Raw genomic sequence first — 15279 nt, 5'->3', positions numbered from 1 at the left:
ACCACGGTCAAATCAACTGCGCATGTGCAAACACAACAAAATGGCAAACCTATTATTAATGTGGTTGTTACAGATCCTGCTGATGTTTGATTTACTGCATTTTTTCCTTCTGGTTACGAGGATTCAACCTTCTACTGGAGCCACTAAGGAACGTTTAAAGACACGAGCCAGCGTGACAAAGTTATTCAGTGATTATCCTTCTCTTGTTTTTATCAGAAACTGAAGAAAGGTTACCAGAGTATTTAATTCTGTTGAGCCCTACCTCCATCTCTCCGCCTACCTTTCTTAATCAGAGTATTTCCATGTGTTGTTGTTTTAATCTAATGCTCAGTAAATAAGATTATTTATGTGCCTATTGAGAGAGTGACATGTATTGTAAAATCGAGTTGTAGCATTACCTTAGGCAGATGTATGTACAGTACCTAATATATAGCTCCTGTTCACTGATATATTGTTTATGGAATTAGCCACTCCTTTATTGAATTAAGTATATGTGCATTTAGACTAATATTGTCTGCCACTTGATGACATCAGACCACACCCACATTAACTATCACCTGTACACATTGAAGAATTTAGTGCAATGATGTCATATAAATATAGTATTACTTTAATATAACATTTTTTTATTCTTTTAGATTCACTGGCCAACACGTCACCTTGATGAGAATATTATTATACATTCGATGAACCTGTTGTACGAGAATTTCTTGGACGAAAACTGGAGCGGTAAAAAAACAGACGTGCTCTAGATGATCGTGATGTCAGTGAGAAAACAGGAGTATCTTTAAAGAGTTGCCAGAGACAGTTTGATAACATAAAACGATTACTCAAAGTAGTGGATATTTTGAAGGGGTCTCTAGTTGAAAATGTAAAGCCACAGTTTCATTTACCTGAGCAATTGGCACAAAGTTATGCTTCACTGGTATTTGTTAGTTATAATCGTTTTGAGACTGGAAAAAGAAGCTTGCTCGCTTGTCCAGTGGGTGATTTTCACAAACTGTTGCTAATTTCCATGATATGGAAGATGGACATCAGGTTCACTAGGATCTCGTCGTCTTTTTGTTGATGATGACTTAGAAACTGGATCGAGATTTTTTTTACAAGAGCTCCATGCTTGAAACTCAATTTGATTGACCGTGTATGGATTGAATTTTCATCATCATCAAAAATTCGTAGTTCGTGATTTAAAGCGTAAACATATACCACAATGGTTATCTCGTTCAATGATACTAATTTTAAAGTTCTTTCGAGAAACCTAACAACCATTGGTTCTTCAGTTAATTCATAGTAAACATCTCAAAGACTTTTTTGTTGATCTTGCTGAGAAAGTTATAGAGCCATCAATGCAACAGAAGTGGTCAGCACAGGACATTTGATACTATTTTCACTTCAATGATTGAAACATTTAGCGATTGTGAAACTAGTTATTTGAAACCTTATGGACGATCTGTAGTGAAGGAATCGGGGAAGATGGGCGGAGACTTATATTCGGTATTTAGAAGTGTTACAAACATGTGTAATACGAATATTATATCACATTTAATTGATTATTTGACATAACATCTTTTCAGATATTTGTTTATATTAAGGCTGTGCAACTGTACTTAGGGAGATAACAACTAACACATTCAGTTGCTTGCAACAAAAATGGCACAACAAATGGTTACAATTTGCACCAAGTAAGCTGTGTTGGGCCAATTACAATTGTAATCGTAATTGATTACAATCAATTACTTTTTTGCTGTAATTGTAATCAAGTTTCCAGAAAACAGTGTAATCAGTAATCATGATCATAATCATACAAAATTGATGTCAAGTGATTACAGCAATTACAGTAGCCTTTTCAAGTAGTACAGGGAACAAGTACATGTTGCCTGTGTTAGCATCTGCTGGTGTACATGAAATCATGCATGAGGAACATGTGATTAGACTCTTGCATATTTGCAGCTGAATGTCAAAAGCCTATGTAATATAGACAGTGTGCTGTTTATCTGATGAGCTGTTTGAAAAACTGGTGTTTATATCCAATGTAATACGAAGTTTATTTGATGATCTGTTTAATTGTATAATATGGCTCTGTAATCATGATCATAATTGTAATCTTCCTTTTTCCCTATAATCGTAAGTTCGTAACTGTAATTCACCTATTCACCTTTCATAACCTACTGGTGGCAAACGTTTGTTGTACGAAATAGAAACGGTTCTATTTCAAAGGCAAAACGCCTAGTGTGACAAATAAAATGTCAAACTACTCACCATGAGTCATAACAAAAGTCTGCCTAAAATTACTAAGTACCACTGTTGCTAGGATAACAGAACAACATTGTTGCTTGTTGAAGCGACCTTGTACTTTGTAATAAAGTTGCATAGTAGATGGTAGGTTTTCTTCCATATACAATAGTAAAGTCCATCAATTTGTTTTTGTTATATGCATGCATTGGCCAATCAATGTTATGCTAATAAGTGTATTTATACTATAGATGCAGGATAGATACCTAACTAAATCTAGATCTGTATTTACTGTTATGGTTAACCATAGAATTAGTGGGAAAAGACAGCTGTACAGTTCCTCAGACAATAGTGGTTGTTTACTGGGATATGAAGATGCTCAAACAGCTGTATAAACTATTTAAATGCATAGCAGAACTATTACATATTGTGATGAAACATTAAATCAACTTGTCATTAATTAATATGGTTGTCAATGGTTACTATCAGTGGCATAGATGAAGCTAACAAGTCCCAATGAAACCACACAAGAACTAATAATACACTCTATATTTGTATAATTCTGTTTGTCTAAACACAGATCCAGAAGTAATATAAATGGTCTGAGTGCTTGCATGTAATTCATCAAAATCCAAACAAGCAAACCTGTAAGATCCAGAGATATACAACTATGGCAAGCTATGGACAAATTGCAAAAGTAAGTGAACTTTATTATTGTTTATTGATCTATATATACTGCTTTATAGAATGGTGGTTGTTGTTGTGCTGATGGTACGAATTGATTGATGCACGTCCCATTTATGATCAACATAATGCAAAGCAAAAACTACAACTAAGTCTCGAAGTTGCAGCATCTGTATTTGGTATGTATGGTATAAATACACTGTTAATCCAAATGACAACTCATATGATATTTATTTGCAGAAATTCAAGTACTTTGATGGAATTTTAAAGGATTGTGATAAAACAAGTTTCTTTGAAATATCCAAGATATTTGTAGGACTTGCAAGTGCTAGTCAATATCAACATATTCATATGGAAACAATAAAGAATCTTCAGGAAAAAGCATCAAGGCAATGGTGAGTCTAATAAGCACCTTCATTTGTACAAGCCTCACTTTCTGCATTCATTCTTTTATAGATAGAAAAATGTTCTGAATATCAGTTGTCTCCATTGAACTCTTACCAGCTTGCTCTAATACTTCAAACACAGCTCAAGTTTGATCAATAAACATCACTGTTCCTCCTAATGTTAACCCATGTGATTGGATTGGTGTCACATACAGCGTGATATACTGTTGAACAAAATGTAAAGGATTACATTTTGGAATATCACAGACCACGTGTTCCTCAATAAGTCCTGCAAGATGTCCACCATATTAAGTGCTGCTGAACTTGATCAATCATGTACTACAGCAAAGCTGTTAATAAGTAACATATTATATCTATCAGTAATGTTTATCACTTCTTTTTTAATTATTATGACATCACTACTATGTTTACTGAAAAATAATTACAATCATTAAGTTCAAAGTTTAATTAATCACGGATCTTCAATATGGCCAGTACATTACATGTGGTAACAGATGATCATCCTATGTTCGTAAGTGAGTTTCTATTTTCACTGACTACTTATGATTTGGAAAGTATTCTCGAAACCAGTTACAGTCAAAGACGTACTCTGTATTTTGTAGGTAGAGGAGTCAAGGGATATTGCTATGGCAACAAGATGGTAAAAAAATCACATCCAAAATAATTAGGTATTTAATTTCAAGTAATAATTATATTACATAATTAACTAATAAATAGAAAATTGCAACTATAAACTTGGCTCTCTTGGTAGTAAAAGTTGAAATGCTCATCATGGATGAGGGGGAAAGAGTTTATTGGGCATCAGTTAGGATAGGATTATTATTTATACATAAGACATTTGTTCTTTTCTTTATACCACTATATAAGTAGTTTTTTTTCACTTGGAATTGATTTTTGCTTAACTTTGCAGAAGATGCTATCTTATGCATACAAACATAACAATACATAATTAAATTGTTATGTTAACAACTCTGAACTTAAAATATGTCAACTAATTTAACAATAGATCTGTAATAATAATGTGAACTTTTTGTATCGCATTAAAAATGGGTATATATACAGTATACTTATATATATATATATATATATATAATATATATATATATATGTATGTGTGTATGTATGTATATATATAGTATACTGCTGTATATATAGTATATGGCTATATATGTATTACGGTCCATATACTTGGGAGAGTAGAAATAAATGGACAAGCAAGAGCTAGATGTGGTCAGTACTGAAGCTTTATAAATGATTATTTTTACCTACTCATAAAAACAATTATTAACATAATGATATATCGCTGTTCTTGTGAAATCTCACTAAAGCACAGCAATGACAACTACTCCAACATATTCATCTAATGTGACGACATGTTTTATTTGACACAAATATAAAAATAGTGACATTATATAAAATTACAACTAGTGTTTTTTTATTTTTTTTTGGTTTTATTTTGAGTTAGTAGTTAGTTAGTTTGGCCTTTTTACAATTACTTTTAGTTAGTTTTGCTCCTAATAAATCGATTTATTTAGTTATAGTTAATTATTTCCTTCACTAAATGTTTTAATTATTGCATATAGTTATAGCTAATGTACTGAGCAGTATCATTTAACTAGGCACTATCTACATCTCTATATAGCTAATAGATATTTCAATTTTTTTTTTAGACTATAGACCAAGTTATACTGTCCACTAAATAAAACATATTCTTATTGCATGCGCTAATGGATGGTAAAATTAATTGAATGAAGGTAATATAGAAATGAGTGTCTCACTAAAAGAAAACCTTGAACAATGACTAGTTTTTAGATCTGTCTAGACATTTCAATTTAACATATCTATATTAACTAAACCACATGTAATTGGTAAACCTTTAGTATACAATATGGCTGCTAAATGTACTATATGCTGACAGATGTTGCAAAATATGTATGTATGTATAATACATATATGAGCTCTAGGTTCTATTGGTTAGTTAGTTGTACTGAAAGATTAGATATTCATTTATATCATAAAATTATTATATTTCAACCTTTGTATGTTATCAATTAGTTGCAGAGTTTTAGTTACAGTTAGTTAATTAAAATATAACTAGACTAAACTAAGTTTAGTTATACTTAACTAAAACAATACTAATGTACAAACACATGAAAACAGTGACAGAATTTAGTTTGCTATACTAAAGATGTTCACATTAACTTAGCATTTGTAGTTTTTCTGTTATAACTTACCGTAAGGGTATAAATTTTCGTGGGGATTTAATTTCGCTATATTCGTGGGTTGTTGTTGTAACACGAAATTTAACTTTTATTCCACCCGCATAATCACGTGATCTCAATAAAGCGTGTAAATAACGGCTACTGTAAAGGGTTACTTCTTTCTATTTTAGACTGAAGTACTTTTCCTTCAACTGCCTCCCAGATTTTTTGTATACATGGTACCCTCTCACCATGGATTCAATGGAATACGTAACCATACTTTGGAAAAATCACGCTTGTGTTCATAACACGTGTCTGACACCACACCCATTAATTAATACTTCACACCCACTAAACACGAAAATTAATACCCACCGAAATTTAAAATAATAAAGCAAAAATTTAAAAAAACACGAAAATTCAAACCCTCGAAATTTGTACCCTTACGGTACTTTGCTTAAAACATTCCAGTATTGTTGGTTGAAGAAGCTATTAAAGTGATCTCCAAGGTCCTAATTAACCTCAAATTAATTTTTGCTTTTAAAACACATTACATTTACACATGACCATTTATGTAAGTGTATATACAACTATTTATGACATATACAAATTATAAGCAAATGGCAGTCACATATTTCTATCATTCTAGTTCTTCAGATTCACGTGCTCTAGTTTGGAATCCAGATGGATCTCAATTAACTTACTGTGATGGACAAAGGCATATTGTTATCTCATATATCTCATATTCTATTGTTATAATATTAGTGTACAGGTTTGTAATGTACCTTTATGCCATGTCGAGGGACAGCTGGACTTTCCAGCCTCACGGCTGATGGCATACTCACCACTTGGCACATATTGGGTTACTATGGCAACCATATGTCGTTCGTCATGGAGAGGCTGGTCAAGCTAATCTTCATATTTTTCAAAGAGGTGATTTGATTGCTGAGTATTTTCAAAAGAGGCAAGACAATTGGTAGGTTTCATTTAAGTTATTAAATGACTTTAAAAAACATATTAATATTTTAACCTCTTTATCTGAGATATCACTAGTGTAATATAGTATGGAAGTCCTACATTTTTAATGTTGTTTTTGTAGGTGTCCTCAATGGACTGATGATGAACATCTTTGTGCAAGGAATGTTACAAATGAGGTACATTTCTTTGAAGGTGGAAACCACCAGTAAGATGAGAAAAGATAAAAGATCTCGGGGGATTTATAAACATTGTCATAGATGAACAATAGATATTGTTTTTATAATTCTGTCAATACAACCATATCCACAAGGCCATACCTCTCCATTAAGTGAAGCTAAACCTCTGACCAATTAACTTAGCGCTAGCTAACCGCTAAACTAAGGAAAAGCCCATTCATAACAGAGAAAGATGAGATGTCCCGTGATCTCACATTTATGATAGGAATTTACATTCTATTAAATTGAATGTACTGTTAAGGGAAACAGATCATTGTTATTGTACTATTAACAGTTAAGTATCAAAACTAGCCCATGAGAGTCTCAAAATTAAATGAATCAATACCAGCTATTCATTCATCCATCAATTCGTCTATTTATTCATCTATTTTCTCTGCTATTTAGGACCTTCTCCAACATGTCGTTTACAACACGAACATTTATGACATATGCTTTATCTCATGGAACACCTCCATATCACGTAGCTATACATATCAAGGGCACTAAGGTACAATAAAATGGTGTCAGTTGTAATTGTGAGTGTCAAATGAATGAGCTCTAAATTTTTGATGTCACCTAATATGGTTGCTATAGGTTTTTAATTTGATCCACTTAAAATATGGTTGCTAGTGAAGGTGATGTATGCAATGATGTTCTTACTATAAACATTCAATTTGCCACTTTAGTTGTCCTTCATGTTGCCATTGGTAAAATTCTTGTCATTATGTTGTCACTTGTTTCATAATGATGATGACATTAATGATCTCACACATACATTACACTAATAAGTGGTTTTCTTTTATATTGTCCTTTTGTTCTAGGGGGCCCCTTCCAGTGTTCAGTTGTACATGTATCCTCATGTTTCAGGACCAGGTGCTGTTATTGCTAATAAAAGTTTTTATATAAGCGGACACCGTAGAAATGACATGGATAAAAAAGGTCTATCCCTCCTACACTAGCGGTCACTATTACTTACAGCTGTTTTATTGTGTATAACTTATTTACATAATAGTATTGATATTACTGACCAAGCACCTTTTGTTCACTAATTTGTAATTACCCTTTTCCCCCCATTTTATTCTTTATTTTTACAATGTCTTTGTATTGTACAGAATAAAAGAAAGATAGGGACTTAATGCCCTTACTAATTTCCCACTAGCATAGGCACATAGTTTATTGGTAAAATAGATATACTGTTATATTAATACTGACGTTATTTACATAATTATGGTGAATACTCTAACAATCTTGTAAGTGTTAATGATCTTGTGTTATTAGTTAGTAGCAATCCAATGACCCAATAGTACTATTATGTTATGTCCTCATAGGTAAAGGTGTATTGGTACTTACTGCTACTGATGTGGACAAGTCTGGAGCATCTTATTATGGAGAACAAGGATTGTATTACTGTCTGTTAAAGGAGAAGGATTTATGGTACCACTAGGTATGTGCTAGTATTAACAGAGCCATTAAATGCGTAAAAACAGATGTTGCTATACTCTGTCCGAGTTGAGAAAAGCTACCCAGACATGTAAATACTTTGCCGTTCTACGTGCTATCCACATGGGACTTTTACAAATCAATTCAGCTGCAAATGTGCATTTATATATAAAATTTGGCTTTATAGTGCTACGAGAAAGTAGCTAACTATAAAACTCCATACATTTTCAATGGGATACTTTTGACATACTTCAAATTTTGCACCTTCAAGATTTAACAAATAACAATTTTCGCCTTGAGAAGTCAGCCTATAGTCAATAACAGGATATAGTTAGTAACTTTATTCAGCGAATCAATAAACACAATCTCATGGAGACAGTTGGATACTATATTTGTTTTGTAGAGGATATGAAGTTGATTGAACACTTGATATCATTGATGTTCTAAATGATTGCTGTACTTGTAAGCTTTCATCTCTCTTTAGATAAAAAAAGGACCTATTTATGGAGTGGAATGGAGTCCAACAGAATTACAATTCTGTGTGTGTTTATGGATGTATCCTCATTGAAATATTAAGTAATTATAACTATTTTCATTCTGTCATTTGGTTAGTTCTTTAACACACATACATCCTTCAGTTATGCCATCTAAGGCTGCACTTTTAACAATAAATGTGAAATGGTCTTTGATTTTGGAATAACTCATCGTAACACTGCTCTCTATAATCCTCATGGAAATAATATCCTCAATAAATGCACTACAATATATGTTATGTATTATATTGTGTCTGTGATATTGTATCTGCTTAGTGTATAACCATAAAGGACACTAGTGGGTTTTGACCATGTAGGGTATGTTAGGATTTCACTGAATTCTGATAGGGGATAGAAACAGATGTTGTGTTGCTATGACAATATGCTTTGTACTTTATAAAATCTATACCCTTACTAATGAATGATATCATTTTATTTGCATTGTGTGTTCAGTGTTATGAACATCACAGTAGTGTGTATCTTGCACATTTCTGAACATATGGGATAAAGAGACCAACTGTCTCCATGACAAACAGAGCCATTAACTCACCTATAATTATTACCATTACTGCAGTTATAATAAATTGTTTATATTTGGATATCCTTAACAATCATACTTTTGTGTTTGGCTGGGTTTGGTAATTTAAGAGGTAATATGGAGTTTTGGGATACAACATCACATAAATTGATTTCTAAGGCTCAAGTAAGACAAGATGAGATGGATGGATGATTTTAATGCTTTAAGTCACCACTCACTTGTCAATGATTCGTTAGTAACCATATAGATCCACTAAGTGCCCCTTTTCATATATTGTGACTGGAACACATTGTGTGTAATAATGCATTATCATGCTATGTTGCTTTAATTATTTTATTATTGTAACTTAATGAACAAAAACTGTTGAGTCAGAAAGAGAACTGCAAACACATTCTAAATGTTGCTTGTTACTATTAAGATGATATGACACTTTTACTTTGCTAATAATATTTATTTAAAAGATTATATGGTTAAACACAGATTGAAATTTAACTCTTTATAAACATGCTGCATTATAACTAAACATTTGATTTGTTGATATACATGTACATGTTATATTCAGGCAAGTGATTCAACAACATTGGGATGGTCACCTGATGGGCTCATGTACTAACAGCTACTACTTCCCCTCGTCTGAGGGAAGGTAATGGGTAAGTCCACTTAATAGCGGGATATAATTATGAGATTGTTGTCTATAGGTTTAAGTTGTGGCATTTTACCGGAGCCTTGATTTATGAAGAAGTCACACCCTCAAGACATGAGTTATGGGAAGTAAGTTGGTTAACATTGACAAAAACTTAAGTGATAGTCAGTTCATTTGAAAATTTTTGATCTTCATTTGAATTGTTAGCTTTTATCTCCTGGCATGAATAATATTGTTTAGGACGTATAGTCAGTATATGCCCACTCATCAGTGTTATCATTGTTACTCTATTGTTATATGCAACAATTAAAAAACATTAAAAGCGACAAATAAAATGAGGTCACATATATTAACTGTCCGACAGCAACCAATAAACTTCATTATCTGTAACCATGAAAGCTACAATGACGTACATGTCTGACCAAGTTTTGGCTAGCTAGCTTCCTTTTCCGCCTTTCAGCTTTTGTGTTCTCTTTGTTACATCTCCTATTCAAATGTTTATGTGAAATCGGTATTATCAAAAGAATTATAGGATATAACCTCTATGACATAAAAGAGGTATATATTGTAAGTTATGTATGTGTCATCACTTCTTGGACTATCTGTGAATAGTTAGTATATGAAGTGATATATTATATAATGAAGTCTATTGCAGTGGAAAAGCCATATATTGTATTCCAAGGACGCCAGATCATTTCAATCTTGCACCTGTCTCATCTGACACATGTTATTGTACCATTTATATGTTAGGTTTCTTGGAGACCATGTCCTTGTAGTCACTACCCAGTTTCCTAATATTGCCTCTCCTATAATACCTATTGCCATGGCAACCACTAGGCCTAAAGGTATTTCAATATATTTGTAGAATATTAACTATCTCAATGTAGCTGCTATACCTGTAGCTTATGTTCCGCCATCATTGAGGGGTCAACCCCGACCAGTTAAGCAGGTAATTAAGTTGTTATATGATCTATATTATTGCATCATTTCTATAAGGTTGATGCCAGTACAAGTGAGACCAGTCATACAGGTACGTTCCTGATCTAATGACTAATATAGACAATTAATTAGATATGTAAATAATTGCTTTAGCAGTATTTATGGACTATACTATGGAGTTTGTGGATAAAATTGAATGTTCATTGACCAGGGACGAGGGTGATATTACTAAGGGCTCTGTATATATGTTTCACTTACCATAAAACTTCTAACTCTAATGATTTTCAGATAATTATCTATGAAATTTTCTCCTATAAATTTGCCTGATTTATAACACTCTCATTTTGGGTATTCCAACAAGCAAGTCTCCTACAGGAGATATGAGCTTTAGGATATGAATCTGTCATATTAGAGATTGTTTTCAAATCCATTGAAGTTTGCCTCAAATCTGAAACATCCACTTGTTTATTAATACAATTTCTCCTTAAAACACACTTTACTCTCTTGGCAAATGTTGCTACTGAGCATTACTTACATTTTATTTTTGAAGTGATAATGCTCTCTAATTTTGTTAAAATTAAATGTTTTTGTAAATTGAATATTCTAATTTATCTCTAAGCATTTCTATAGGAATATTATTTTGCCAAGTTTTAGAATTTTTATGGTTCTTTTTACCTTTAGTGTTGTGAGATGTGACAAGTTCATACTGTAACAACTGATAAACGCCATATCAATGAATGAAACTATGTCTACAATATGACAGTAGGAATGATAGATAGAATGAACTCTTTTATTCCTTTTCTTATTTTTATGTTACTAGTACACCAGATCTATTGTTAGCTTATTAGGATTGTTTCAAGAATTAATACTGATGTTCTCCAATTCTTTATGTTTTAGAGTCACTCTCAAAGTCTGCAATGAAAAACAAGAAGAAACGCGAAGCTCAAAAACGATCTAAACAAGAACAATCCCAGACTCATTCTCAAACTGAACGTGGAACTGAATCTCAAAGGGAACATCAGATGTACTAGCTACAACAAGTTACTTCTAAAGACAGCAGACACCTCACCTGGTGCTGGTGCTAGTGATAATGATAAACGTTTGAAATCATTAAAGAAAGTAAGTCAAATTAACTTTAAGAACAATATAGATAGAGTCTATTAGGATATCCTTGTTTTAAAGGTATCTGGTACAGTCTAATAGAATGTCCTTGTTATAAAGGTATCTATCTATATATCAGAATGTCCAGGTTTACAGTATGCTAATTGTAGCATAAGTTATGTTGTTATGTGCTTATGGTATTTTTTTTTATCTTGTCCCATAGAAACTCAAACAAATTGAATCACTCAAACAACAAGTAGCAGAAGGCAAAGTGTTAGAGGCTAATCAGGTAATAAAGGAATGTTATAATATACATGTACATTAGTCTCATGTCACCCGATGTTTCTGGGGGACAGAAATGTCTGGACACTCTTTTAATAAAGAAATTGCTCCTACACGGCCAATGAAAATTCTTTTGTTATGTTACATCATTGTGTTACTATTACTAGAGTGCAATAATCTTGCATCTTTGAACCAACAGTATAAGACAGTTGTCATGTACAAGCAATATTTGTTAGAAATAAAAAATCTATTTTACTCTCAGACACACCCATTTATGTAAAAGCTTGTACTTTGTCTCCAGACATCTCCCTTCCCTAGAAATGTTAGACAACACAAGACTACATGTAAATGTAGTTATTTCACTACTGTGTGTCACTGTATAGCTTAGAATTGGTTTTCTGAGGTATAAAGTTGCTCTTATTTGATAACTGATGGATGCTATGAGTAAGTCAATGTTGTACCAAGACTACCATGCTCACTACAAAAGGAATCTGGTATATTTGCTTGGAAAGAAAGTCTTAAATTTTGCAATTATGTGTGTTTTATTTGCCTATGTCTTGTTCCTACCTAATCTATAAACACTACAGTAACTCTAGATTTTTTCCAGTTGAGTTAAACAATTTCGTTCATTGGATACCACATTTCTGGATTCCATATTATTTCCTGTCACAAGGAAATCAAACATAGATACCAGACTACTTTTTGCAGTGGGATGTGGTAGTTGGGGATGAGATTTGAATGTAGGATTTCTCTATATATTAGCCTTGTTACAGTAGGAGGATGGCCTGTTAGAGTAGTGGCATACAGTCCTCATTGTTCAAGCCTCATATTATACACATATACTGATATGTCTACACACATCATATTGTTCCATGCAATGATATATCAATTTTAACCACATATTCCAACCATTAATGCACTTGACAACCAATGGATATGATTAATGAAGCTGTCTCGCTTCTCTTAAATCTTCAAAATTAACATCAACATCTCTATTATAGGATAATTATAGTATTTACCTTTTTTTTTTCCAGGTAGAGAAGATTAAGGCAGAACAATCTATCATTGATGAAATAGCTCAGTTAGAATTGTAACAATTGACATTATTTAATCTTGATTATTAAAATTAACTTACTAATAATTAATACTGGCTGACGCATGTCCATGCACCTCCTACTACATCCAATAACATGGCGAAACCTTCAGAAAAGAGAAGAGATATGACAGACAACTTCGTCTCTGGGGAGACCACGGTCAACGAGCACTCGAAATGTCTCACGTGTGTGATAAATGCTACAGCGACAGGGACCGAGATCTTGAAGAACCTCGTTCTACCAGGTATTTGGTGCTTTACCATTGTAGACAGCAATAATGTGAGCTCGTTAGATTTGGGCTGTAATTTTTTTACTACGCCAGATGAGTTAAGTAATCCACGGGCAATGTGTACAGCTGATTTACTCTCAGAGCTCAACACTGATGTGAATTGTAATGTATGCACAGAAAGCCTGGACGCCATTTTAGAAACTCACCTTCTTATTTTCACCAATTTGATCTCATTATAGCGACTGAAGTTGCATCAGAGCAATTAGAAAAGTTGGCACAGCTCCTTTGGGAAGGAGGCAAACCCCTACTGATTGCTCGATCATATGGCCTGATAGGTTATCTTCGTCTGGTTGTCCGATCTCATGAAATTATTGAGTCTCATCCTGATAATTTCACGAGGATCTTCGTTTAGATTGTCCTTTTGATACTCTTGACAATACATTGATTCTATTGATATTGATACGCTAGATAATACAAAGCATAGCAATTTACCATATTTGGTAGTCATATTCAAGTACTTGGAGAAATGGAAGGCTACACACAATGGTCTATGCCAAAAAATTATCGTGAGAAGAAAGAGTTCAAGGAATGGATTCGTGCTGGGATACGTAGTAATGATGAAGGTGTCCACTTGATGAAGAAAATTTTGATGAAGCTATACAAAATGTAACCAGTGTGTTAGTACCCACGTCTGTCCCTTCCCAAATTCACGATATTTTTGATGATTCCTCTTGCTTAAACTTGTCGAGTGAGTCAAGTAACTTTTGGCTTTTAGTTCGAGCACTTCGTGACTTTTATTGCTAATGAAGGTAGGGGTTTATTGCCAGTTCGGGTTCAATCCCAGATATGATATCGTCCTCTGACTTATACATTGAATTACAGAAGATCTACCAAAATAAAGCAAAGATTGATACCGATGTCATCACAACTTATTTGAGTCAAATATGGCTGCCGTGGGCAAACCACTAAATGCTGTACCAGAATCAGAAATCAAGTTATTCTGTCGCAACAGTGCATTTTTACGTTTAGTACGCACACGCTCATTGTCTGAAGAATACAACACTCCAAATATGGAAGAACAACTCTGCATCTTAGTGATCCAAACAGTGATTTAGTATATTATGTACTCTTAGAGCGGTGGATAAATTTTTTGCACAATTCAAATACTATCCAGGCTCAGGTGATCTTCTGGTAGAGTCGGATATTGCTCAACTCAAGTATTTACATCTACTATATTACAAGAATGGGGCCTAAATGACTCTGCATAGAAGATCAACATATTACTGAGTTTTGTCGCTATGGTGCTGGTGAATTGCATTCAGTAGCAGCATATATTGGAGGTGTGGCAAGTCAAGAAGTGATTAAAATTTAACACTCAGTATGTGCCTATTAATAATACATACTTGTACACATGCTGCAAATTCTACATCTTTAACAGTTAGACTCTAAAGTTCACAATGTCAAGTAGGTATTGATAATTTATTATTCATTGTTTCAATTGTGTTGACAAGGGTTAATATAAATGTTGCCATGACTACAACATTGACCCAAGCATGTCTAGAGTACAATTATCTTCTTCACACATACATACAGAGCCATTTACTCTGTTAGAAAGGTAAGTTTAAATCAATATATAACTAAAGACTTAAACGTGACGTTTTTTTCATCTCTAGAGAGGTAATAGTTGCTGTCTTAAGAGATAGTATAGATCAGTTGTCTATATTGAAAGCCATTACACCAACTGTTGGAAAGCCATCAGCTAA

At 33.2% G+C, this 15279-nt stretch overlaps 1 pseudogene; it reads left to right on the top strand.

The window, feature by feature from the left end:
- The first annotated feature begins 40 nt into the window (after nucleotides 1–40).
- Nucleotides 41–14953, top strand: LOC121366345 (annotated as a pseudogene).
- Nucleotides 14954–15279: the final 326 nt, after the last annotated feature.

This window comes from Gigantopelta aegis, unplaced genomic scaffold (genome assembly GCF_016097555.1).
Source record: "Gigantopelta aegis isolate Gae_Host unplaced genomic scaffold, Gae_host_genome ctg5373_pilon_pilon, whole genome shotgun sequence".
Lineage (NCBI taxonomy): Eukaryota > Metazoa > Mollusca > Gastropoda > Neomphalida > Peltospiridae > Gigantopelta > Gigantopelta aegis.
The sequence above is the reverse complement of the archived record's forward strand: the minus strand, read 5'-3'. Positions and strand labels throughout refer to the sequence as shown.